Source organism: Phacochoerus africanus, chromosome 4 (genome assembly GCF_016906955.1).
Source record: "Phacochoerus africanus isolate WHEZ1 chromosome 4, ROS_Pafr_v1, whole genome shotgun sequence".
NCBI lineage: Eukaryota > Metazoa > Chordata > Mammalia > Artiodactyla > Suidae > Phacochoerus > Phacochoerus africanus.
This window is the reverse complement of record NC_062547.1, coordinates 23,440,635-23,467,948: the sequence shown is the minus strand read 5'-3', so window position 1 is coordinate 23,467,948 and position 27,314 is coordinate 23,440,635.

The window sequence follows — 27,314 nt, the reverse complement described above, 5'->3', positions numbered from 1 at the left end:
ATCCTACAAATAAGTTTTATATATGAAAAACTAATTACAGTCCAGAAACCCAAGTGAAGCAGTGATTTAGAACAGTGAATTTATTAATAAATTTGAATTAAAGTTTTATCAGGGTAGGCATGCTTTTTCTACTCTATCAGGCTATCGCATTGTGTAATGAAGCTATTAGTATATGGTCACTATAAGAGTAACTAGGAGAAGTGAGTGGTTGCGAGAGTCTGAGAAAAAGTGGTGAGTTCTTGTTTCCATTTATTAAGTTGACTTTGGACTGCCCAGTAGGGATATATGGTTGGAATATTTAGGTGAAGTTGCATCATGTTCAGCATTTTTTGCAATTACCACTCGAGCCATCAAATTCAATAGTGCATCCTATATGCCATTGCACAGGTGTATGTCAGGGATAGAAAAAAAAAAAAACAACAGATAACATGACTCACCTAGGTCATAGAACGTTAAACTTAGGAGGCCCTAGAGGCCATGGAAACGAACTGCACTTTATTGCTCTCGCTTGCAGGATGTTCTGTATTTATACCTTTCTTTTCTTTCAGACAGTGGGGAGAGGGAATTCAACAGTCAACTACAGTGGTCGCAGGTTTGTGGAATATCTATAGCTCCTTTGGAGCTTTATAAATGATAAAATAAAATAAAATAATATGGGTAGTTCTCAAATGAAAATAGCACTTCAATAAATACACAAGGAGAAAATAGGAGTAAATATCCCCATCAAATTACTGTCTTAAATTTACATGGTATTTTCTTTGCCATGAAATGACCTTAAATACTCTAATGAAGAAAATACAGCAAATGGCATCCGGTTGCCATGGCAACATTTTTTTTTTTACATATAGTTAGACAATTATTTTTCTATTTTCCATTTCCTTTGCTTTGTTTTAATAGGATAAAAGCCTCTCTAATAAGTGCAATTTTGCAATTTCACTATCCCAGTTTCTAGTTTTGCTTCATTATAATGAATAAATTTGAAAAAGGATATACATACCAATAATGGAATATGTTCATAGTTAATTACTTAGTGGCATTATTTTAAAGACATAATTCTGTTCACAAATACAGTGGTTTCCTGCTTCATGAGGTAATTAATAGTCTCGTTTATTGTTCTATAAGTTTTCTATTTTGTCAGACATAATTTGTTAAGTAAATTAGACACTAAAATGCATTTGGACTTAGATACCAAATAACAAAGTATTATCAAGGATTTAATGATACAGAAATAGCTCTTAGGAAAAAAATAGTACTCTTCTGCAAATAGTTGCCATGGTGATAGCTTGAAATCACTGTGTGAATTTTTAAAAAATATATTTTAAGAACATGTGAATTTTACTAATGTTAAAAAAATCTAGACTACACTAGATTAAAAAACACAGATTTATTTTCTAAGTTTTCATATGTTTCTGTTTCATAGCAATAATTTTGATATTGACTTATGGACATGTTTACTTATAAATACAAAAGGCATATCAAGTGGTATAAGAGATTCATGTGTTGCCCAGAAGATTGGACTAAATGAACTTCATGTCATTACCAAAACCAAGGCTCTATGAGATCCATCTATCTACATAGATAATTATATTGATATAGTTAGATAAATTTAATAGGTCACAAGCAGGAAAATTAGCAGTGTCAAAATCAAGATTAATCATTAGAAATACCTAGAAAGAGTACAAAACATAATTCAAAGCTTACCAAAAACTTATCAAAGACTCAGTATCAAAAATATAGTAGACACATGGTTGCCAAAGGGGATGGGGGGTGGACTGGGAATCTGGGGTTAATAGATGCAAACTATCACATTTAGAATGGATGGGCAATGAGGTCCTACTGTATAGCACAGGGAACTGTGTCCAGTCTTTTGGGATAGAACATAATGTGGGATGATATGAGAAAAATAATGTATATAACTATATATATAGATATATATATACACACATACACATATATGACTGGATGATTCTGCTGTACAGCAGAAATTGGCACAACATTATAAAAAACTATAATTTAAAAATATAGAAAAAAATGTAGTAGACACTTAAAAATAATCTATTAACATGAAAGTTAAATGCTTTAATTATGCCATTTACCAATCCTCATTCAATAATATCTGTTGAATCCCTACGAAAATGTTTAATAATATTTCCTTTCAATATGTAAAGTTTAAAATAGTGAAGATATAGTATCTAAATCTAATTAATTAGTTATACTTAAGGGGATACAAATCTTAGTGTTAAAAATTGAGCCTTACCTATAAAGAAAAATAATAGGCAATGGATAGCCATCCATTACTTTGAAAAATATAAATGCAAGGCAATACTTTCTAAATCAAATAGAAACTGTTGGAAAAGGTTATTGAAAAATACTGCCTTACTGGAGTTTTCTGGTGGCCTAGCAGGTTAAGGATCTGGTGTTGTCATTGTTGTGGCTCAGGTCATTGCCGTGCATGGGTTCCAATCCCTGGCCCAGGAACTTCTACATGCTGTGGGTGTGGCAAAAAAAAATACTACCTTGCATAGAGGAAGGATTCATTGACTATGCCAAATGGTTAAATTAAAATAAGACCACGGATGTGCTTAGAAGCTCCTGCATATTAACTTTTTAAAAGAATCACCAGATGAGGGAAGAGTACTGCCAGTCTCTTTCACATTTATTTTTAAACTAGTCTATCCTCTGTTTTCAACTGACTAATAGATTGCTCTCAAATAATCTTGAACTACTAGTGACTGGTTCATTATAAGTATGTATGTTTACACACATGCATATACATAGTTTAGCTGAACTGTTAACTAACAATATTATTTAATTAACATTCTCTTACTGTTTAACAATTTACCTATCGCAGGCGTTCCTGTTGTGGCTCAGCAATAACAATCCTAATATCCATGAGGATGCAGATTCAATCCCTGGCCTGCTCAGTGAATTAAGTATCTGACATTGCCATGAGCTGTGGTGCAGATCTCAGACATGGCCCAGATCCTGTGTAGCTGTGGTTGTGGTGTAGGCCATAGGCCAGCAGCTGCAGCTTTGGGAAGTGAGGACTTTCATGTGCCACCTGTGTGGCCCTAAAAAGCAAATAAATAAATAAATAAAAACTTGAATAATAAAAAATTAAAAACATAAAAATTTACCTATCACATTTTTGTCAGTTAATGCATTTCATATCTATAGAAATTCTGAAAACTATCATGGTTTTAATTTTATAGATTGAGACTGAGAAGCAAAGTAATTAATGGCATAATTTATGCCTGAACAAAGGCAATTAAGGATTTGACCCCAGGTCTTTTGAGACCCCACATGCTTGCAAACCTAGCCTTTTCTTTCATGTCATGTAGTTTCTTATACTGTATTTTACAATTTGAACTAAAAAAATCTCCTGTGCTTCTTTAACAAAATTGTTGTGTATCAATACTTTAGGTAGGTACCAATATTTCTTTCTTTTTTATAAATTCTGTATTTAAGGATTTTTTTCTTTTTCTTTTTCTCAATTATAGTTGATTTGCAATGTTCTTTCAATTTCTGCTGTACAACAAAATGATCCAGTCATATATAGAAATATACATTTTTTTTCATAGTATCTTCCATCAGGTTCTAACCTGAATGATTGGACATAGTTCCCTGTGCTGCATGGTAGGACCTCATGGATTATCCATTCTAAATGTAATAGTTTGCATCTACCAACCCCAAACTCCCTGTCCATCCCTGTCCCTCTCCCCTACTCTCTGACAAACACAAATCTGCTAAGTCCAAGATCTGTTTCTGTTTTTATTTTTTTAATCTATTTTTTGTCTTTTTGCTATTTCTTTGGGCTGCTCCCGCAGCATATGGAGGTTCCCAGGCTAGGGGTCAAATCGGAGCTGTAGCCCCCGGGCTACGCCAGAGCCACAGCAACATGGGATCCGAGCCGCGTCTGCAACCTACACCACAGCTCACGGCAATGCCGGATCATTAACCCACTGAGCAAGGGCAGGGACTGAACCCGCAACCTCATGGTTCCTAGTCGCATTCGTTAACCACTACACCATGACAGGAACTCCTGTTTCTGTTTTTAGATAGGATCATTTATGCCATATTTTAGACTCTACATTTAAGTGATATCATATGGTATTTGTCTTTCCCTTTCTGACCTACTTCACTTAGTATGAGAATTTCTAGTTGCATCCACTTCGCTGCATATGGCATTATTTCATTCTTTTTTATGGCTGAGTAGTATTCCATTGTAGATATGTACCACAACGTCTTAATCCGTTCATCAGTTGATGGACATTTGGGTTGTTTCTGTGTCTTGACTATTGTGAATAGTGCTCCAGTGAACATAGTGGTGCCTGTATTTTTTGAATGAAAGTTTTCTCTGGATATATAGCCAACAGTGGGATTGCTAGATCATATGGTAGTTCTACATTGAGTTTTTTGAGGAACCTCCATACTCTTTTCCATAGTTGGCTGTACAAATTTACATTTCCACCAACAGGGAAGGATATTCCCCTTTCTCCATATCTTCTCACATTACTGAGTCACTTCTGATTCATTGCTGATCAGTGGCAGGCATTGAGGAACTATCCAACTGGTGTACAACTCTCACTCCATTAGGAAGTTTACCCAAATCCTCTCAATAAGATTGCTATTATTGAAGAAGAAGGTTATTGTTATTAAAAATAAGCAAAAACACTGTATGGAAACACATATTTTGAGACTGTATATTTTATGCTGATTGGAACCTATTTCTTCTGTGTAACCTCATCTGGAGGCTTCAAAAGATGGTGTTGAGTGTGAGAAAGAGATGAGACTAATTATGAATGAGAAAGAAAAAAATACAATAATATTTATGAGTATCTAATATTTTTCTTTCAGAGTGTTATGATTTTTATTCACAATTAACCTTTCAGGTGATCATTTTGACACCCATTATGAAGATAAGGAGAATGAATGGAGCTGAGGGAGATGAAAGTGACTCATACTTTTTCACCCATTTAGTAGGTAACAACCTTGAAATTAAAACCTAAAGTTTCAGATTCCTAAGCTCTTACTACTACAGTATGCTCACATTTCATCATTTACAATGAGTGTATGTATTTGTGTGGGTAAGGATTAGAAATATTTATAATCTAAATAATCTTCATGTTAAATAGATATTTCATGAGAAATAGATGTTTTAGTTATCATCTCTAATTTGTTAATAGGAAAATTAAGTTTCAGAGGTAGTTATTCTGCTAATAAGTGACAAAGGCAAGAACTAATGTCTTCTCAACTCATTAAAAACACTAACATCTGACCAAATCTGAACAGGAACCCAAGAATGCCTAAAGTTTCCAGCCCAAAATAAGTCTATGCAGAGCAAGCATGAGATTGTTTTATAAAGTAGGTGTTTATAAAGTTTGCATCTTAGGAGTTCCCTGTTGGCCTAGAGTTTAAAGATTTGTCATTGTCACTGCTGTAGGTTGGGTTTGATCTCTGGACCAGGAACCTCTGCATGCCATGGGCATGGCCAAAAAAATTTAAAAATTAAAAAAAAAATAAGATATGTAGAATTAAGTAATTTGAGGCATCTCTCTTTTTTTTTTTTTTTCTTTTTATGGGTGCATCTGTAGCATATGGAAGTTCGCAGGTGGCTAGGAGTAGAATTGGATCTGCAGCTGCCAGCCTATGTCACAGCCACAGCAATGTGAGATCTGAACAGCACCTGAAACCTATACCACAGCTCATAGCAATGCTGGATCCTTCCACTGAGCAAGGCCAGGGATCGAACTTGCATTTTCATGAATACTAGTCAGGTTCTTAACCTCTTGAGCCATGATAGGAACTCTTATAGCATCTTGATATAGAAGAAGATATATGAATTTATGTCTTTATAGTCTGTAGAATGACATATAAAAAACATGAACAAAAAAGATGAAAACATAATTCTCATTCTTTATTTTCTTTTATATGGCTAGGAAACATTTAACACTAATTTCTAATATACTTCTATATATTCATCCATGTATTTATCTCAAAATGCCTATTTCATGCTCAAGATAGTAGAGTTATGAAAGTGAATAAGTAAATAAAAATGTAAATGTAGACTCCTAGAACCTATGTTTTAAACAGAAACAAAATAAACAAGTAAATGAGTAAAAATATTTACTATGTTGGGTGGTTATACATGAATGGAGTTCACTAAAGCAGAGAAGGTACATGGTGAAAGCCAGAATCGGGAGAGGTTCGCTTTCAAGTTACATATAAAATCCAGTGGACTTGAAAGAACTGGTGAAGCAGGTCTTGCAGATACCTGACCAGAAAACTCTTTCCAAATAGAGGAAGTAGAAAATGCAAAGACCCCAGGAAACAAGAGTACTGTGAAATGGACTACCCCTGAGTATTAGGAAAATGAATCAGACATGCAACTGTTGGAGAGACAGATTTTGGAGACCCTCACAGGCCATGTATTCAGGTTTCATTTAAGTGAGTTGAAAAGACAGTGAGGGTGTTTTGAGCAGAAGTATATCATCTGACATATTTTAAAAGATTCGCTATGGCTGCTTTGTTAAAGAAATTAAATAATTCATTTGAGAGATGATAGAGGCTTGAACCATGATAATAATGGTGGGATGTTGTGAAAAGGGTTTGGAATCTAAATATGTCATAAAGATAGACATGGCAGGATTCGTTTGTTGATTCATAAAATACAGGGTATGTGAGTAAAAGAAGCATCAAAATAAGTCCAAGAGATCTGTCCTGAGTAATATAAGAATGCATTGGATATTTATTGACAGAAAAAAAGAGGGTAGGAGAAGCAAACTGTGACGGGATTGAGGGCAGATTGGGGGATTCGTTTTAAACATGTTAAATATAAAACATACACTGTATACCAAAGAGGACAGCTGAGCGGACAGCTGGATATATGGATCTCAAGTTCAGGAAACAAGTCAGAGCTGGAAATATAAATTTAGGTTTTTCAGTACACTGATGGCATGTAAAGCTAGGAGACTAGAAAAAAATTGCCAAAGAAATAAATTTTGATTTTAAAAATAAGAAAAAAGTTCAAGGATTGAGCCTTATAGAGATTTGGGAGATGAGGATGAACAAGCAAAGGTTAGTGACAGGGAGAAGTCATTAAGAAAGAATCCTGGGGAATGCATTGTCCTGGAAATCTAGGGAAAAAACTATTTCATGGGAGGAGTGATCACCTATATCAAAGGCTAGTGACAGGTCAAGTAGGGAAAGAGCTGAGACTTGATCTTTGGGCCGACATTCAAGGACATCACTGAGACCTTGAAAGTATCAGTTTGGTCAGGGAATGAGTGTTAAAACCTGGCTGGAGTGGTTTCAAAAAAGGGTGAGAAGACAAAAATTTTGAGATAACATATAGCCAAGGCTTTTGGGTTTTGCCCAAAAATGGGTTGAGGGTGACAGTTAAGTCACAAGGTTTTATAGATACAAGAGATAAAAGAGTTGAAAATATTTGTATGACTACCAGAAAGATTGCACTGAGTGAGAAAACAGATGATGCAGGACAGAGAGAGAGGGGGGAGTTAATAATGCAACACCTACCTGCATCAGGGTTTCACCTATGATATGACCATATCAAATTACTACTCATAGTTTCCAAATACATTAAGCCTTTTCATATTTTAATATTTTTTCTCACGATGTATTTTTTTCTCCTGTATTTTTTTTCAATTACTAAACACATATCTGCCTTTCAGGACTTAGACTGAACATACTTTACTCTCCTTTTTATGAGCCAAGTATCTTTAATATGCTCAATAATTCCTTATGTGTATTTCTATTAATAATACTTATACTACTTTATTTGCATAGTTACAAATTTATCTCCCTCTATGAGACAATAAGCTCTTGAGAGAAACATAACTCTTAGTTTTCTTCCTACTCTAGCAGACTACATTAAACATAGTAAATGTGGAATAAATATACTTTGATTAGATAAATTGAGACATGAACCTATGAATTAATTATTAAATAAGTAAAATTCTCAAACCTCATAAACTGTAATCACAATAAATATATATTTACCCACTAAATTGCTATAATATTAAGATATCTTTTTGGCACAACAGAGGTAAGTTTTTAGTTATGGGTACATATTTAAATAAGACATAGAAATTTAATAAACAAGTGTGCATGATTTAATCAATACCTAGACACCAGATAAATTTTTACTAATTACTGGTATTTCAAGTCCAAGTTCGTCTTCTCATTTATGATTTTCTAAGCCATCCTAGACTACACTGATCTCTCTGTCGCCAAATGAGGCAAGTACTTATTGTCTGCATTACTCACTTGACTATTAATCATGTACTGCCTGTGATCTTTTTTATACTATTACATTCAATAAATTGAATTAGTTTTTTCATTTAGCATTTTGCATGGTTACTCTGTATAACCTAAACCAATTATAATGTGATAGAGAAGTTTAATTTACAAATCCTGTCAGCATATACTTATTGAATGCCTATGTGGTTCCAGCAACCCTCTGAGTATTGAGATAAACATTATAAAAACAAACAAAAGCCCAAACTTTTTCCGCATCAATCAACCTTAGATGAGCCAAGAGGGCCAAAACTTAATACTCCTGCATCAATTGGTCACTAAAAGTGACCTTGTGCAAGGGATTAACAGTCATGAGCTTATAGCACTCCCAGGAATAGAAGCAGTGAATCCTTCACTGAAGGCAACGGAGACAAATGGGCAGCATTTTACAGTGTCCACCACAGGCATTTATGGGATTGAACTGTATGAAATTGCCACCTCTGTACTTCAAAAGATGCCAGAATTTCAGCAATTTTATGTGGTTCCAATTAATATTATATTACATATATAATTTAATTTATGTCAAAGTTATTTTATGGTAGCATTAGAAGGTTACTTTATAGCTGTTTGTAGTGTGGCAAAGGTTGAGTAGATCAAGTGTATTTTTAAATGATCACACAACTAAGGATTACCAAAGAGAGGCTAACAGCCTACTAAAAATATCAAGCTTGTGCAGACTCTAAAGAAGAGAGAATTTTGAGTTCCCCTTATGGCTCACTGGAATGAACCCAACTAGTATCCATGAGGATGTGGGTTCAATCAGTGGCCTCCCTCAGTGGGTTAAGGATTCGGCATTTTGGTGAGCTGTAGTGTAGGTTGCAGATGTGGCTCAGATCTGGCATTGTTGTGGCTGTGGCATAAGCTGGCAGCTGTAGCTCCAATTCGACCTCTATTCTGGGAACTTCCATATGTCACAGGTGTGACCCTAAAAAATTCAAAAAGCAAATAAAATGAAAATAAAGAAAAGAGAATTTTATGATAACTACAGTAAATGACACTATTATGGGTAGGGTGGCTCATACTTATTAATAGTTTCCTTTTTCATATGTATCCATATTACCAATGAGTACTGGTTGGTATAGACTGGCAAGTGCAGGAGTTCCTGTCATGGCTCAGTGGAAAAGAACCTATTATCCATGAGGATGTGGGTTCAATCCCTGGCGTTGCTCAGTGGGTTAAGGATCTGGCATTGCCTTGAGCTGTGGTATAGGTCGCAGATGTGGCTTGGATCTGACAATGCTGTGGCTGTGGCTGTGGCTGTGGCCCACAGCTACAACTCCAATTTGACCCTTACCCTATGAACCTCCATGTGCTGTGTGGCCCTAAAAAGACAAAAAAATATATAATAATAATAAGACTGTCAAGTGCAATATGGGATAATGGAATGGCTACAGGTCTGGGATTTAGTATACACTTATTAGAGATTTGCTAACAAAACTTCATTGTTGGGTGTATACTTTCCTATCACAGCTGTAACAAGTTACCACAAAGTCAGTGGCTTAAAACAACACAAATGTATTGTCTCAAGGTCAGAAGGCTGAAATAGGTCAGCAGGACTGCATTCCTTCTTGGAAATTGGAGGAGAGATTCTCTTTCTTGTCTTTCTAGCTCTAGATTCTGTTTCTGTAGTCAAATCTCTTACTCTCTCACCTTGAACCCCCTGCCTTCTTATGAGGAAATTCGTCATTCCTTTGGGTCCACCTGAATAATCCAGATACCCCTTCACATGTTCCTTTATTTAATCATATCACCAAAGACCCTTCTGATATGTAAGGAGATTTTGACAAGATTTTTTTTTTTTTTGAGAGATTAAGACATGGATATCTTTGGGGAGCCTCCATCCGCAGTGTCAAAAATGGCAGGATTTCCTTCTTTCTTATGGCTAAACATATTTTATAAAATACCAATGGAATGAAATATTGAGAGATACATGTCTGGAAACAAACAAAACATTATCACCTTTTATGTAAGTGGTTTTCTATCTGTGAGTTTACTAACAAGAGTACAACTACTAGTTGCTGCTGTTTTAATTTGAGTTTGTTGGTTTTTATTGTAATTGTTGTACTGTCATTCCAGGGTCATTCTGTCTTCCATAGTTTGTTCCACAAGGAATGTTCTTGAAATTGAACTTTCCCTGGTATTCTTTTGTGAGGAGTGTATTATTTCTCTTACCTTCGAATAGAAAAGGGGAAAAAAAAAAAAAAAACCTTTAATTGGAAAAAAATTATTGTCCTTGTAAAAGGAATGAAACAATTTCATTCTTGCCTTAGTGCAAACTGCTAAAACAAAAACACCATCGTAAGGGGAGGCTTAAACAATAAGAATATATCCTCGCAGCTATAGCGACTGGGAAGTCCAAAATCAACACACTGGGTGAAGACCAGATTCCTGGTTCATAGATGGCCATCTCTCTGTTCCCGCACATGAATGAAGGGGTAGGAGAGCTCTGTGTGGTCTCCTTTATAGAGGCGCTAATACCATTCACAAAGGCTGCTTTCATGACCTAATCCTCTCCCCAAAGCCTCACTTCTGAAGACCATCACATTGAGGAAGAGGTTTCAAGCCATGAAATTTTAGGAGACACACACATTTAGTATAAGGCAATTTTAAAATCCAGAAGAACTAAAAAATAGTATTCTGTGTTACTTAGGCAGAAAAAAAGAATGAAATAATGCCATTTGCAGCAACATGGAGGGATCCAGAGGTTATCATACTAAGTGAAATAAGTCAGACAGAGAAAGACAAATATATGAGATCACAAATACGTGGAATCTAATAAAAATGATAAAAGAAGAACTTATTCACAAAATAAAAACAGACTCACAGATTTAAAAACCAAACTTAGGGTTGCCAAAGGGGAACCATTGTCGGGAGGGATAAATTATGAGGTTGGGATTAACATATACATACTACTATCCAACAAATAGTAAGTAACAAGCACCTACTGTATGGTGTAGGGAAATCTACTAAATACTGAATATAATAACTTATATGGGAAAAGAATCTGAGAAAGAATGGATATGTGTTTATATATAACTGAATCATCTTGCCGTATACACCTGAAACTAGAACAACATTATAAGCCAACTATATGCCAGTGAAATTTTTTTAAAAAAGTAACTTGTTAGCATGGTCTGCAGTATAAACACTCACCTATACCCCTGCTGCACTCCAGTGTTGTAGAATCTGGGCTTTTCAAGAAAGAAAAAATATGTTTCGACTTGTTAACTAAGATACTAAAATGTCTTAACAAAAGCATTCATTTTTTGTAAAGTAATTTGCACACCTGGTGCTTGCCAATCATTATTACCACCGGTGGATCTTCTTGTTGTTGTTGTTATTTCTTTTGGTAACAGAAATCTCATAGCACTCTTTAAAACACAATTACAACAGTTCCTGGAGGCGTAGAAGTTAAGGACTCAGCGCTGTCAGTGCTGTTTCTCAGCTTCCATCTCAGGCCTGGGAACTTCCACATGCCATGGGTGCAACCAAAAGAAACCCCCAAAACAGAAAACAAAACCAGAACTCAATTACAGTAAGCCAACATGTATACATGCCACATTCAGGTATAATATGCTAAATCCCCCATCCCTTATGATCTGTAACATTAGAGACAAATTAATATACATTATAGCATTTATGATTTGAACCACAGCTATGATTTTCACTGCCATTGTCAGTCCTCAGAAGTGATGGAGTTCTGCCATGGTATTGTGAACTGAAGTTTGGCACTTGCCATTAGCCTTTACATGAAGTAGGAACGTGAGCCACTGCAGCTGCTGACCTGCAGCAGCCCCTGAGCAGAGCTCAGGGTGGAGACCAGGAGTGAGGCACTCTGTACTCTGGGAAAACTAGAACAGGTCTTCAGATAGATATTTTTAGGAGAAGATTTTATGAGCCTAATTCATGCATCTCCTCATATCTAGAAAAACACTGAAATCCGCCAATGATGACTAATGTCTGTGGCTAGTAGTAACCTTCACAATATCAGCAGCAAAGTTCTGTAAAATGTGTGCATGATGCATGCTTCCTCCCTTCGCCTTTCTGACTTATATCTTGATATTCCCCCTTTCCTCTTTGGGGCAGCATTTCAGAGCTATCTGAAATACCACTTCCTGGGCTGTAGTTAGTGGGCAAAACAAAAGATGTCGTGGTCCTCTGTGAGAATAGCACTCCCAAGGGTGGGCCAATGAGCCCTGAGGGAACTCAGGAAAGCACATCAAAGAAGTGATTTCAGTCAGCCCAGACCTTTTTGTCTTCCCGTAGAAATAAATGGTTTTCTGTACCTCTGGTTCTCTGTAAACTTTGTGTTCCTACTACCTCACCTTCGTTGCAAAAACTCATATATCCTAGCTTCCCCCTTTGCCTCCTCCGGGTGGTTTCTCTGGGCTACCTGAAATGATGTCACCCAGGCTTAAGTCCTAATTTCACCCCGAATAAGATGTAACTCTTGACTTTCAGGTTGTATTTTTTTTTAGTCGACAGTAGAATCCCCTACCCCCACCTCCCATCATAAGATATATACTACAGTAAGAACATTATGTTAATTGGAATGAGAAATAAATAAATATAATAGTAAGATTTAAGCTGGATTATGAATATACTTATTTTTCTTTGTTTAAATTTAATTGGTTTTAATTACACTCTGCCTTGCTTTATTTATAATGGTTCTTTGAAGTCATCTTCGAAAAGAGAATTCTGAATTATTATTTCAAGAATATCCAGACACATATATAACCTCAGTGAATTTGAACTTTTCTCTCTCTTAGAATAATAAATGTCCTTCCACATTGGAAATTCAATTAAATTACATATTAAATGCATGCTATAACTACCTGAATTCATAATGGTGTCTGATTTTTGTGGGTATCAAATAGCAAAATAAATCAAAGGTTTTTGAACAATAGTGACATTTTTCAAAGTCTTTCCATACATTTTCTAATTTATTTTTGTGCCCATTTTCAGTTCAAGTTTTGACAAAAGTTGTCTTGTTGAAAGTGTCCTATCTTAGAATGTATTATTCTTTGGTTTTTTGTTTGTTTTTTGTCTTTTTGCTATTTCTTTGGGCCGCTCCCGCAGCATTTGGAGGTTCCCAGGCTAGGGGTTGAATTGGAGCTATAGCCACCGGCCTACGCCAGAGCCACAGCAACGCGGGATCCGAGCCGTGTCTGCAACCTACACCACAGCTCACTGCAATGCCGGATCCCCAACCCACTGAACAAGGCCAGGGATGGAACCCGCAACCTCATGGTTCCTAGTTGGATTCATTAACCACTGAGCCACGACGGGAACTCCAGAATGTATTATTCTTAAGACCATATTTATTTTAGGGTAAAGATACACAATTTAATACTTGCAGTAGCATGACAGTGGGAATTTTTGTGATGACTTTGGACTAAGACATTAGTCAATCTTACAGTCTTTCCCACAGTGTAGATATTGTCTGAGCCTCTAGAATAAGGGAGCAAGGGGCTGCACTGAGGTTATAAGAGCCTTTATGTGATAGTCCATTTAATGAAAGATCAGTTCTTCTTCTATAACGTAACTGGGTCATCAGTTACTAAAGGCATACAATATAAAATTAAAAGTCTCTAAATTATCCTTTTAGCTAACCCATTCATAATGTCGGAATCACTATAACACAAAGTTCTTTTTTTTTTTTGCAGGGTGGGAAAGGCTGTAGAAAACATGGTCATGATAGAATGTATAGGAAATGCAGAAAACTAAAACTGAGGATTTTTTTCTTTAGTAACTATAATTCTCCTCTCACTGGTAACTTCTATAAATTGTATTGATTATACATGTCTTGTTTATTTATTTACTTATTATTTATTTATTTATTTATTTTTATTTTTTTGGTCTTTTCTAAGGCATATGCCATGGGTGCCCTTAAAAAAAAAAAAAAAAAAAGCCAATGATTCCCAGTCCATCCTACTCCCTCCTCCTGCCCCCCTTGGCAACCACGAGTCTATTCTCTATGTCTGTGAGTCTCTTTATGTTTTGTAGATAGGTTCATCTGTGCCATAATTTAGATTCCACATATAAGTGATGTTTGGTATTTATTTTTCTCTTTCCGATTTCACTTAGTATGAGAATCTCTAGTTGCATCCATGTTACTACAAATGGCATTATTTTGGGGTTAGTTGATGCAAACTATTACCATTATTTTGTATGGATAAGCAGTGAGGTCCTACTCTATAGCACAAGGAACTATATTTATCTCCAATATCTTGAGATAAATATGATAGAAGATTGGATGAGAAAAACAATGTATGTGTATGTATGACTGGGTCACTATACTGTGCAGCAGAAACTGGCACAACACTGTAAAACAACTATACTTTAATTAAAAAAAAAGCCCAATGATTTTTGATGTTAGCATTTACACATGGCTGACACAACAGCCTTGGGAACACTTTTGTTGCAGTTTTGTAGAGGATCCATTTTCTTCTTTAATATTTTTTAAGTTTTTAATAATGAAATGGCAATGAGAAAATTGAGTTGTAAGGGAAACTCCTCAAATGGGAATTAAAGCAATCAGATGTTCCAAACTCTTAGGGAAACCCACCCACTGCTGTCTTATTCAAACATGAATGTTGCCAAATTAGCACTGTCTCTGAGAGTGTCCTAGCAGATATCATTTCAGAGGACACTGATCATATAACATAAGTAAAGAACTGCGTGGTTTTTTTGGTCCAGCCAGAGGTAAACTCTTGGGGTCTATGGGTCACCTCTAAAGCCACAGCTTAGTTCATTCAATCAAGTACTTGGTGGTACAGTCTTTGTGTGAAAATTAGTTCACACTACTCACTCAGAGATTTCACAGGAAAAAAACAGATTTCTGACCTGAAAAAAAATTTTTTGATAATAAATTGGCTTCAATTTTCATGAAGCAAAGGTCAGTTTTTGCTGAGAGGGGTCTCCCATCTTTAGACATGGTATTCCTTTCTAGTTACCACAATCCCTACCACAATTTACTGCGTCCCTGACACTGAGACAGAATGTCAATTGCCATTTGTCATTTTACTCATGGACAACTTTACTTCCTTTATATTGCTTCTCAGACCTTGTAAACACCTGACTTTATGATCCCAAGTTAATACTATTTGATCATTTAATAATGGATCTGGAAGGAAAATAGCAGGGTCTTCCAAAACCTGAAATAATTTATTTGGAGAATGCATCAAGACATAATTCAATTGGTAATATTTTCACGCATTCATTAATTCATTCATTTACTCTTATTTATTCATTCAATATTTACTGAAAACCAACTACACACCTGGGATTGTGCTGATTGTTAGATAATCCAGTAAACAAGATGGGCATTGTTCTTCAAGCAGAGAGGAAAACTACAAACTTGATTAAGTACACAAAGAAAAACCAGGATGCTACAAAATCATGTAAGAGAGGAAATTGAACTTTGAAAATACGGAAACATATCATCCAAGTTCAAACAGGATAACTATAATCATGTAACTGAAATGTGACTGATGAAAAAGAACTATAGCAAAATAAATTAGATAATATAAATAGACAACATAAAATAGACAATGTAATAGACAATATAAAAAATAAATAAGAGCTAGACTAGTATGAAAAGAGACCACTTACTAGAGACAGAAAAAATAAGATAGAACCATAATTGAAGTAGAATATTTAATATTTCCTATGTAGTCTCTCCCTGTAAATTCAATATTTAATGAATGCACATATATATGCATATGTATATATGTATCCATATGTGTATGTATGTATATACACAATTATTATTTGACAGGGATTGGATTAAATAGTTATATTACTCTCATTTAATTCTTTTAAAAAAAATCTTATGACACAGGCAGCATTATTATCCCTGTTTTAGAGGTGAATCCATTGAGGTTTATAAAAGTGAAACTTACCCAAGGTTATATAGTAAATGGTAGGGACAGTTCTCAAACACAGATTCTCTGATTCTAAAATATAAAAATAAAATGAAAATAAAGCATCCCATCAGAGTTTTCCATGACCTAGATCCACTGTCCCTCAAGACCAGCTAGTTTGCTTTGTTTAAAATCTGGACCCATCAATCAACCTCCTACCTAATTATTTGCATGCTCCTGTAGTCTTATTTCAGAGAACATGGTGCCCTAGATAGCAGACATGCATTCCTGTCCATGAGAAAAATACATAGCATTGTAATTTTGAGAATTAGAAGGAGTTTATTTAATCTCTCTTAGTTTTTCTTGGCTACATGAGTCAAAACCCTAGAGTTGAATGCACTCTGCATAGGCTGAACCACAGATTTTGGGGGCTTGCCAAGTTTGAAAGTATTGGGCTTATACTGACTTTAGAAACAAGTTAGAGTCAAAAAATTAAACAGATGGGAAGACAGGAATCAAAGTGCCAGTTGAGTACCTATGAAACCTTTGAAAATATGTGGCTTTACATCTGCAAGTTAAGTTGGCTTGCTGCTACTTTAGCCTGAATTTGACTGATTCCTCCGTATCATTGGTGGCACTACTGTGCAACAGTGGGGCTTCCTGCAGGCTCAGGTCTTTGACTACATGGTAAAGAGTGTCCAGAATGCACTCTCTCTACAGCTGGCTATCTTTGAAAGATAAAGCCAAAAGCAAGCTCACCCCTGCATGCTGAGTTTATGTGCAAATCTTCAAGAAGGGCTTCACCTCTCCTAGCTCACTTAAAGTTTGTAGGGGCCACATGGCAAAAGTGAGAAGGACATGGATTCTGCCAAAATCCTGAATGAGCCTAGAAACAGAATCTCTTCCAGATCCTCCAGGTAAGAGCCCAGGCTTGCTTAACACCTTGATTTTAACCTTGTAAAACTGCACAGAGAATGGCGTCCCACACATTTGTACTAAGGAAACTAAGCTAAGAAAATGGCTGTTATTTTATGGTGCTAACATTGTGGTAATTTGTTACATCAGTGATAGAAAAGTAATACATATATACATACACATAGACATATATGCCAGCCAACCACAAGAATCACTTATTGAAATGTGGTAGACCCGAACAAATAAGAGAAGTCAGCCAGAGGGGCTGACTGAGCGGGGTACCATTCCCCTGCTTTATTTATATTCATTCTCACTAGCTTCAATCCTGAGTTCTTAAAAAAATAAGTGATGCATCTGAATGATGAAAGGACTTCTTTAACATAAAAAATGATTGATATTTATTTTAGAAAATACGTATCACTTCAGAAAGCATAAAAATGACAATGAAGCCCAACTACAAATCCTACCACTCAAAAATAAATTCTACCAAGATCTAAGTGTATAGGTTTCCTTCAAGACAAAAAAATCTAATGGTGTATACTTTTTTTGCTTGTTTGTTTTTTTAGGACAGCATCTGCTGCATATGGAGGTTCCCAGACTAGGGGTTGAATTGGAGCTGCAGCCGCCTTCCTACGCCATAGCCACAGCAAAGCCGGACCTGAGCCACATCAGAGACCTACAGCAATGCCAGACCTGAGCCACATCAGAGCTCACGAAATGCCAGATCCTTAACCCACTGAGCCAGGCCAAGGATCGAACCTGCATCCTCATGGTTACTCATCAGATTCATTTCCACTGAGCCACAATGGAAACTCCTAATGATATATGCTTTTGTGTAATCTTCTATAAATCATGACTACTCTCTCATACTAGTAGATATCTTTTTTGAAAGAAATATCATACAGACTTTTTATGGTAATACATAATAGGCCTAGGTAGTTTTAACTTTTCTACTTTCATCCAATTTTTCCTTGTTATTAATAAACTGTATTTCACACATACTTTATAATTTGAATTTTAAGAAACCTTTAAGCAGGATTTAAATTTCATTGTGAATCCAGTTTACATGGTGACAAAATTATCACAGGCAAACTTAGATTAGTGAAGATAAAAAGCAGACTCATGACCTTTTCTATCAGTTGATATTGGGAAAATATTTTACTGTGTAAGTACAAAGACAAAATATTTGGCTTTATTTATTTAACTATACACTTAAGAAATGTAAGAGGAATGCAGGAGAGAGAGAATAACAATTATAATAACACATATATTTAGTAAAGTTGATATAAGAAAAGTTAAATACTGTGGTGTAGCTCAGGAATTTGCATCACTTTTTCTCATACTGTATTTATGGTATATTGTGGTCCTTACCTAATCCTATACCTCAATTCCTATAATGGCATGAGGACAATAAATATGAAGATAAAGAAAATATTTTATTGTAGGGAAAAGGACTTCAGGTAGAGAATGTTTACAATTATCAACCTTAATTTGCTATTGAGTTGTTTTATTTCCTTATATATTTTGAATATTAACCCCTTCCATATATATGGTTTGCAATTTTTTCCTCCCATTGTGTAGTTTGTATCTTCCCTCTGCTGATTATTTCCTTTGCTTAGTTAAACATTTTAGTGTAAGGCAATCCCATTTGTCTACTTTTCTTTGATTTCGTGTGCTTTTGTGGTCATGGACAACAAATACTTACCCAGATCAATGTCAATAAACTTTTCCTTATATTTTCTTCTCACATTTTTATGGCTTCAGGAGCTACATTTAAGCCTTTCATCCATTTTGAGTTGATTTTTGTAGATATATTGAGTCCCAATTTTATGTTTCTACATGTAGTAAGCCAGTTTCCCCAGTACCATTTATCCAAGAGACTATCCCTTCCCTAGTCTCATTGTTAAAAATCAACTTATTATTGCTTTATTTCTGGGCGCTCTTCTGTTCCATTGGTCTGTATATCTATTTTTATATCAGTATCAAATGTTTTATTACTATAGTTTTGTAGTATATTTTGAAATCAGATAGTGTGATGACTCCAACTTTGCTTTTGTTTGTTTTTGTTTTGCTAGAGATTGATTTGGCTATTTGCAGTTTTTTGTAGTTCCATATTAATTTTAGGATTATTTTTTCTATTTTTGTGAAAAATGCCATTGGAATTTTTATAAGGATTGTATTGAATTGGTAGATTGCTTTGAGTTGTGTGAACATTTTAACAATATTAAATTTTTCAATCCATGAACACAAGACATCTTTCCATTTATCTGTGCCTTTTTCAACTTCTTTCATCAATGTCTTATAATTTTTAGTGTATAGATCTTTCACTTCCTTGGTGAAATTGATTCCTAAGGGTTTTTTGTTTGTTTGCTTGTTTGTTTTTTGTGTGTGTGTTCTCTGGTAAATGGAATGAGTTTCTTTATTTCTCCTTCGGAGGGTTCTGTGTTAGTGCATAGAAACATGACTGATTTTTGCATGTTGATTTTGTATCTTCAAATTTCCTGAATTTGCTTATTAGTTTTAGTGTTTTGATGAAGTCTTTAGAGTTTTCTATATATAAGATCATGTCATCTGCAAAAAATAAAATTTTTTCTTCTTTTCTAATTTAGATGACTTTTACTATTTTATCTTGCCTAATTGCTCTGGCTAGGACTTTCAGTACTATACTGAATAGCCAATCATGGGGGTATCTTCTTCTTATACTTCACCTTAAAGGAAAATTTTCAGCTTGGTGTAATTGAGGATGATATAACAAGTCCATAACAAGAGCTATGGACTTGTTATACATGATATTTTTTATGTTGAGGGACATTCCTTCTTTATGTAATCTGTTGAGAATTTTTATCATAAAAGGATATTGAATTTTGTGAAATGCATTTTATGCATCTACTGAGATGAGCATAAATTTTCATCTTCCATTGTCTTAATGTGGTATTTTCATGTATTGATTTGCACAAGTCTGATCATCTTTGCATCCCAGGGATAAATCTCTCTTTATCATGGTGCATAATCCTGTTAGTATATTGTTGAATTTGGTTGGCTAGTATTGTGTTGCGGATTTTTGTATCTATTTCATCAGGGATATTTGTCTGTAATTTTCTTTTCTTATAGTGCCTTTATCTGGATTTGGTATAAAGGTAATACTAATCTTATAAAATGAGTTTGGAAAGTATTCCCATCTCTTCAGTTTTGGGTGTGTGTGTGTGTGTGTGTGTGTGTGTGTGTGTGTGTTTGAAGATTAGTGCAAATTCTTCTTTATGTATTTAGCGGAATTTTTCAGGTCCTGGACTCTTCTTTATGGGAAGGGTTTTAATCATTAATTCACTCTCTTTGTTATGAGTCTATTTAGATTTCTATTTGTCCATGACTCAGCCTTGGTAGGTTGCATGTTTATAAGAAATTATACATTTGGCCTGGAAGTTGGCTGTGTCTGTCAGAGCAAGCCTGGCACTGGAGTGGCCTTGAAGCCTGTAGCCATGGTAGTCAGCCTGGAAGCTGCAGAGAGCTTGGAGCCTGGATCCACCATAGCCTATCTTGAGGCTATATCCACAGAGGCCAATTGAGCATTGGGGTGGGCCCTGAGCCTAGGACTGCAGGTGTTGGCCTGGGGTGGTCTCTGGGAAGTCTGGTGCTGATGGGTAGGGGATGGGTTGGAAGCCAGGGTTCATGAAGGCTGGCTTGGAAGTTGTGTCTGAAGAAGCCTGGGTTTAAGGAATGAGGCCTGATGCTGGGGTGGGATGGGAGCCTGGGGCTGCATGAGGAGGTCTAGAGGCTGGATCTGTGTGGTCCTGTCTGGTCCTAGGGTTAGTCAAGATTCTGAATCTTCAGGAATCCACCTAGACCCTGGAGCACTGGCTGGCCTGGCACTGGTGAGAGCCTGGTGCTACCAGGTGTTCACTGCTCTCTTCAGGCCCTATGAAAAAGATGTCTCTTTCTCTCTCCATGCTGAGCTCCCAGGCCTGGGAGGGGTGACAGGGGTAGTGTAAAACTGTCCATCCTATTCTCATCCGTGTGTTTTTTTCTTATTTCTGTGTTCTATCCATGTGCAATAATATCTCACCTGGAATCCTTGGCTCCAGTGAAGGTATTTTCACCTGTGGATAGTTGTTCAAATTGCTGTTTCTGAGAGAGGGGGAATGCTTGTTGATGTCACTCATGAAAATTCTTAATGGTTTCCACCATTTAGGTTTGGGAAACTTTTAGGTAGTCTCTGGTTAGTAAAGGTCCAAGAAACATTGGATAAGAGAGAAATGACTTAGCTATTAATTTTCACACTATAAGTGTTTGGTTATTGTTATTATTGTCATGACTATTATTTCACCTCTCTAAAGTGACATGTCTTCTGCCACAGGGGGATTTAGGTGTTTTTTGTTTGTTTGTTTGTTTGTTTGTTTGTTTCTGTTGGTGGAATCAGAAGTTTCTTATTATTTATTTATTTATTTATTTATTTATTTTTATTTTCCCACTGTACAGCAAGGGGGTCAGGTTATCCTTACATGTATACATTACAATTATATTTTTTTTTCCCTAGGTGTTTTCTTAATATGGACTTGTTGATAAAATGTGTTGTGCATAGCAGAATGAACAATAAAAATAAATGAAAGGTGTTCTTCTATTTAGTCCCATGATGCAGTTACATGAACAATACTGAAAATATTGTCAGCATGGTAATTCATAAAATCATTGCAGTTTATACAGATTGATGAACACAAGAAACAATGATGAAAATGATGTAAAAGATGTTTGGTGACTTTCAACTAGAGAAAATATCAGGAAACAACAACAACAAAACCTTAAAAAAATAAAAGAATCAAATAGAGGTATAGAGGGAAGCAGGACCTTGGGAAAGCAAATTACAAGAAATACAAAAAGAGAGAGGGAAAAAGGATCTCCCTCTGCTTAGAAGGATAATGGCAGGTATGTGATGACAGAGATGCCAGATACCTTGGACGTCTCATCCAGGATGAAAATGATATGGCACTTAATCCCATACTAAAATTAGAGCACATGGCATGTTTAAGTCCAATAAAATCTTTCCTGACAGTGTTAATAAAATACTCAAAGGAGTATTTATTCTAAAAGAAGCCCATACATTGAAATTAGGATTCTGGACGTCTCCTTGACATATCGGCAAAGTTCAGATTAAAACCATGCGATGTGTTACTCTGGGAAATGGACATGTTTTTGTAACATTCCAAGCCATGATATTTCTGAGTGTGTATCTGTCTGTAAGTCACTTCTTGTTTTTGTCAGAGAAGAGAACGGAGGTAAATTTTGGGGAAAACCCAAAACTCAAGATGCTCCCACAGAAGCAAACCTTTCACTTGTTGCTTGATTGCTGTCTAGACCAATATTACAAATGAAAAATAATTCCTGGCTAGGAACATATTACAAATTATGTAAATAGAATGAGGTTGTTGTTTTTTTCCGTGAAAATTGAATTAACTCTTTATCTAGACTGTGAAAAGAAATATGGTTTCATTAAATCTTGCTGGAAAAGCCTGACCCAGGTGTATTCAAAGCCTGTGTGTATGTGTGAAAGAAAGAGAGGGATAATTAGGATTATACATGACAGGAAATTATACTTTTGTTTTTAAACTTTTTTATTCATTCCAGAATCTATGTTATAATAATAAACCTGTATTAGTCAGTGTTCAAAGAAAGAGAGCTACTATAATTAATATGTAATGAATTTACTGTAGGACCATGAGGCTCCGTAATTATTGGAAAAAAAAAAAGACTGCAAAAATAGGGGTCAGAGGCTGTGGGAGCAGAGAGAAGTCTTTATACAGCCTTTCTTGAGAAGTGGTGCAAGTGGACAAGGACACCACAGTAGCTGTTCATACTCAGGTGCCTTAGTGGGTCTCAAAGGAGAGCTGGTGGAGATATTCGTGGATGGTGTTGCCTCTTTGTCTGATAGCAAGCCTGAGATTGCTGTTGTCAGGCAGAGCCCCACTTGGAAAGAAGAACTGGACACAGAGGAAAGGGAAGTGAGAATAATTTGCAATTAGCCAGCCCTCTTCATCTGAGACATCTGAGCTCTGCTTCTCTTCCACTTTGGACAAATATCCCAACAATTTCTCATTTGAACTACTCTACTTGAAACCATCAGAAAAAAATGGTTTGGGGAAATGTATTTCCAGCTTAGCCAAGTGAACACAATATAAAACTACCATTATCTTACCATAATTTGCTTCCTCATCTACTCCCTAGTTTTCTTAGTTTTTCCTTTTTGCTCCTCCTTAAAAAGAAAAACTCTCTATTTGTTAATCATTTTCTAAGTATGTTACCATGCTGGTTACTGACATACACAGAGATAGCCTTGGACATCCTATAATGTAGTGTATGGGTTCATAGCTGCTTATTTGAGTCAAACCTCCAGAGTGGATGGCTCTGCTTGGGAAAAACCTACCAGGAAAATGGAGCCAAGAGTCAGATGTTCAAATACCTTCAGGACCCAAGCATGTAATTAAAATATACCAAGAGTCTTAATCTAAGAAAGAGCAGAAGGCCTATAGGAACTCAAGAGTCTTCCTAAACCTTCCAAGTATGATACACAGCTTCAAAATCTGCAAAAGGATAGAATAAGTTGCTTTGTATTTTGTGTGCTACAGGAAAAGATAGGAGCAAAAATTCGCTAATAAAATAGGGTTTCTTTGGACAGCATGATTAAAATTATCCATGAAGGAGTTAAAAAGTGTTGCAAAGTGTAAATTGTGTCACTAGACCCATGACTGCTACAAGACCATTATGAGAGTATTTCTACAAAGTGGTGGGTAGCCTTCCTTATGAACTTCAAAAATATTTGATCACAAGTTAGCAAATTTAGATCAGAAGGCACAACACACTTTATTATCCTCATCCGAATGAAAAAAATTATTAACCGTTACCCACTACCAAAAGTGGTGTTTCCTCTGCCATATGTTGAAGCATGAAATGGGGATGCAAATTTCTCTCTTTGCTTTCTCTTGTATATTTACTTTCTTTTCCTAGTGATCAGATCCTCCCAAGTCTTAACAAGGGCAATGTCATACCTTTTAAATCCACAGGCCTCTGATAGAAGCAAAAATAATTTTGAAAAGCTTGGTTCATGGATTTGCCCTTTGCTATATTGTTGACAGTTATCCAAGGTCCTCAGAGTAACAATCAAGGGAAAAGAAAAAAAAATGGTTCCAGTTTTTTTGTTTACTGTGAGAGGTTACTGAGGTAGGACAAGCTATTAGGAGCCCAACGGGGAAGTCTGGGGCCTCTTACTTATTCCATGGGACCTTGACTAGATCTGATTCATATTCTAGTGGGCTGGCCTTTTGTGGCCTGCTGGAAAACTATGAGAGCTTTGACAGCAAGAATGACTGCATCACAAATGAGCTTTTCTCTCATTTCCATCTCTATGCTCCCCTGAGACTATTTTCATTGTGACAACATCAAATGCACTAGCTTCAGGCTCCTGTTTCTTCTTGATTCCATGGTCCATAATTTGACTGCTTTATCCCTTCTACCTGGATTCCCCAAAGATAAGGAAAACTATGGTGATTTCTTTATGAGATTGGATACTTTTTAGTGTAACTTTATACTACCTATTGACTTTGTACTATTGAAAGATCTATTCCTCCTATTGATCTATTACGTTTCATTAAGTCATTTTCTATTATTAGTACAGATTATTACACAAATATTATTTGAAAATTTGTTTAACTTGGTATATAAATCACTTAGGTGTCATTCTCTGGTTCTTTACCACAATTCCCATTTTCTAATCTCATTATATATTTTCATCATTGGCTACATTTTATACCAGGTAATTTTTCAGAAAAAAAAAAAAACACATGGGTGTGTTAATCTCCAAGATTTTACAAACTCGAAAGTATTTTTCTATTGATGCTAGAGTTTAAGGCCACATTGGCTGTACATAAAATCTTTGAATCACACTCTCTTTCCTTTGGATTTCCATCTATGATTTTCTCTTCTAGGCCTCACAGAAACATGAAGAAGACCCAAATCCATACTATCCATCCAAAATAATTTGCAAAATTTTTTTTTTCTACTTGTACATTTAAATGCTATTTTTCCTTCAAGTTTTATTTGTTTTAACAAGATGTATCTTGGTGGGATTGCTTCTATAAGTTTCTCCTAGAATTCAGTTGCCACTTTTAATATATAGGTCTTTAGGTTAAAACATTTTGTTTTACATTTAAAGGGTTTTTCCTTTTTCTTTTTTATACATTACTTATTACACAGTATGTATAATTTTAGCTACGATGTTTATGTGCATGGAAAATCTCCTTTGTCCCCATATAGCATCTTCCTGATCTTATCACTTATAACACATTTCCTTTTAATTTTTCTATAAAATGTTGTCATTAGGTTGTATACATTATATACATATTTCTCAGTCTTACTGTTTGACTTTGCATCTCCTTTCGTTGACTTCTATTTGCTTCTTGAACTTTTACAAATGTTTAGCTATTGTTGAATGTAGCTCATGTTACTTACAATTTTTGAGACTACAGATGATGAGATGTGTCCTTTTCACTCTCTCTCTCTTTTTTTTTTTGTCTTTTTAGGGTCACATCCACTGTATTTGGAGGCTCCCAGGCTAGGGGTCCAATCGGAGCTGTATGCAGGTCTATACCACAGCCACAGCAACACAGGATCAGAGCCACATCTGCGGCCTACACCACAGCTCATGGCAACACTGGATCCTTCACCCACTGAGCAAGGCCAGGGATTGAACCCGTGTCTTCCTGGATACTAGTTGGGTTCGTTAACCACTGAGCCATGATGGGAACTCCTTCACTCTTTTTTTGATTTATGCTTTTTCTCACTTAAATAATGCTTATTTTATTTCAGATTTTATTCATATGGATTTTATTTTATTCCTGGGATTCATGTTGGTTCCTTTATGTTTGTTAATACTCATGTAAAGGACCAGCTGCCTTTTGAGGAGTAATATAGGGAGTGTCAAAACTGAGGGAGAAATCTTAGATTCATTTTCTCAAACACCCTCTCATCCAACATGTTACTTTCTTCACCTCAGAAAAGGGTATCTTTCCCCTTGGTTTTCCTGTTCAAGAGCTCAAAGTCTTTATAGCAAAGCCTTTCATGTTTTAGAGTCTATGGATTTCAATGTGGTACTTATAACCTCCTCTTCCTTCACCACTTCACTTTAACTCCTATAATCACCCTCAGCCAGAACACTTAGCTGTAGACAATTGAAATAGCTTGTTTACATGTTTTCTCTGTCATCTTATTCCTCACTTGACATTCTGTAGTATTGAACTATGTCTCCAAAGGGACATTTCCCACCTTTAGAGTGGCTCCTCCACAGCATTAGATCACCTGCTTTTAATCAAAGCATCACTGACTATGCCTTTCAGGATGGTGACACTTACTTTGCAGGAAATCCGTATGCTGCTGGCCATCCGAGGTGCCATGTGTAAGCTCTCAGCATGCTCCTTTGTCACAGACATTACAGTATTTGGCAGATGTACTTCAAGGTTACTGGCTTAGGGCGATGGCATTTCCCTTGCCTTGTCAATTTCTCTCTATCTCTTGACCTTTTACTTATTTATTATTTATTGTGGTATTCAAAGACACCAGTAGAGTAAAAAGTCCCTACTTGCTCATTAACTGAAAATTATCTTAAATATTTTCAAATGGAAGACTGCAACTTGACTACATCTAAACCTATGAATCAAAGATTTCTAATTCAGTTTAATTCAACCCACATATACTGCAATTCACTGTGTTTCAACCACTAGAGAAGGAAAATTATATTAAGGAAAGAAATACACAGAAGGGCAGATTTTATAAAAGGCTGTTATGGTCAGTTGACAGGGACAGTGGCCCTGGGAAAGGCAGAAAAGTTGCAGAAAAGAAATGAATATCATAGCACATACCAGCAAAACCAGTAGTGTTTATTTCTTACTATATTAAAGGATTTATTGCTATCTATGTCTCCAGGGAATACCTTGCCTGATAGGACCCAGCTAACATAAGGCTTACAGATTATGAATTAAGAGGACAACAGTCTGGGCAGTGTGAAAAGGAGAGGTGAGAGCCTTTTATCTGGGACTGCCCTATAGAATCATTACTAGCTATTTCCAAACCTTTGCATACTGAGGAGTCCAGTGCAAACTTGGAGGCTGACTATGAGCAATTCCTTCTTGTAAGGATAAAGTCTTATACGTCATCAAACAATAGAGTAAGCCATCAATT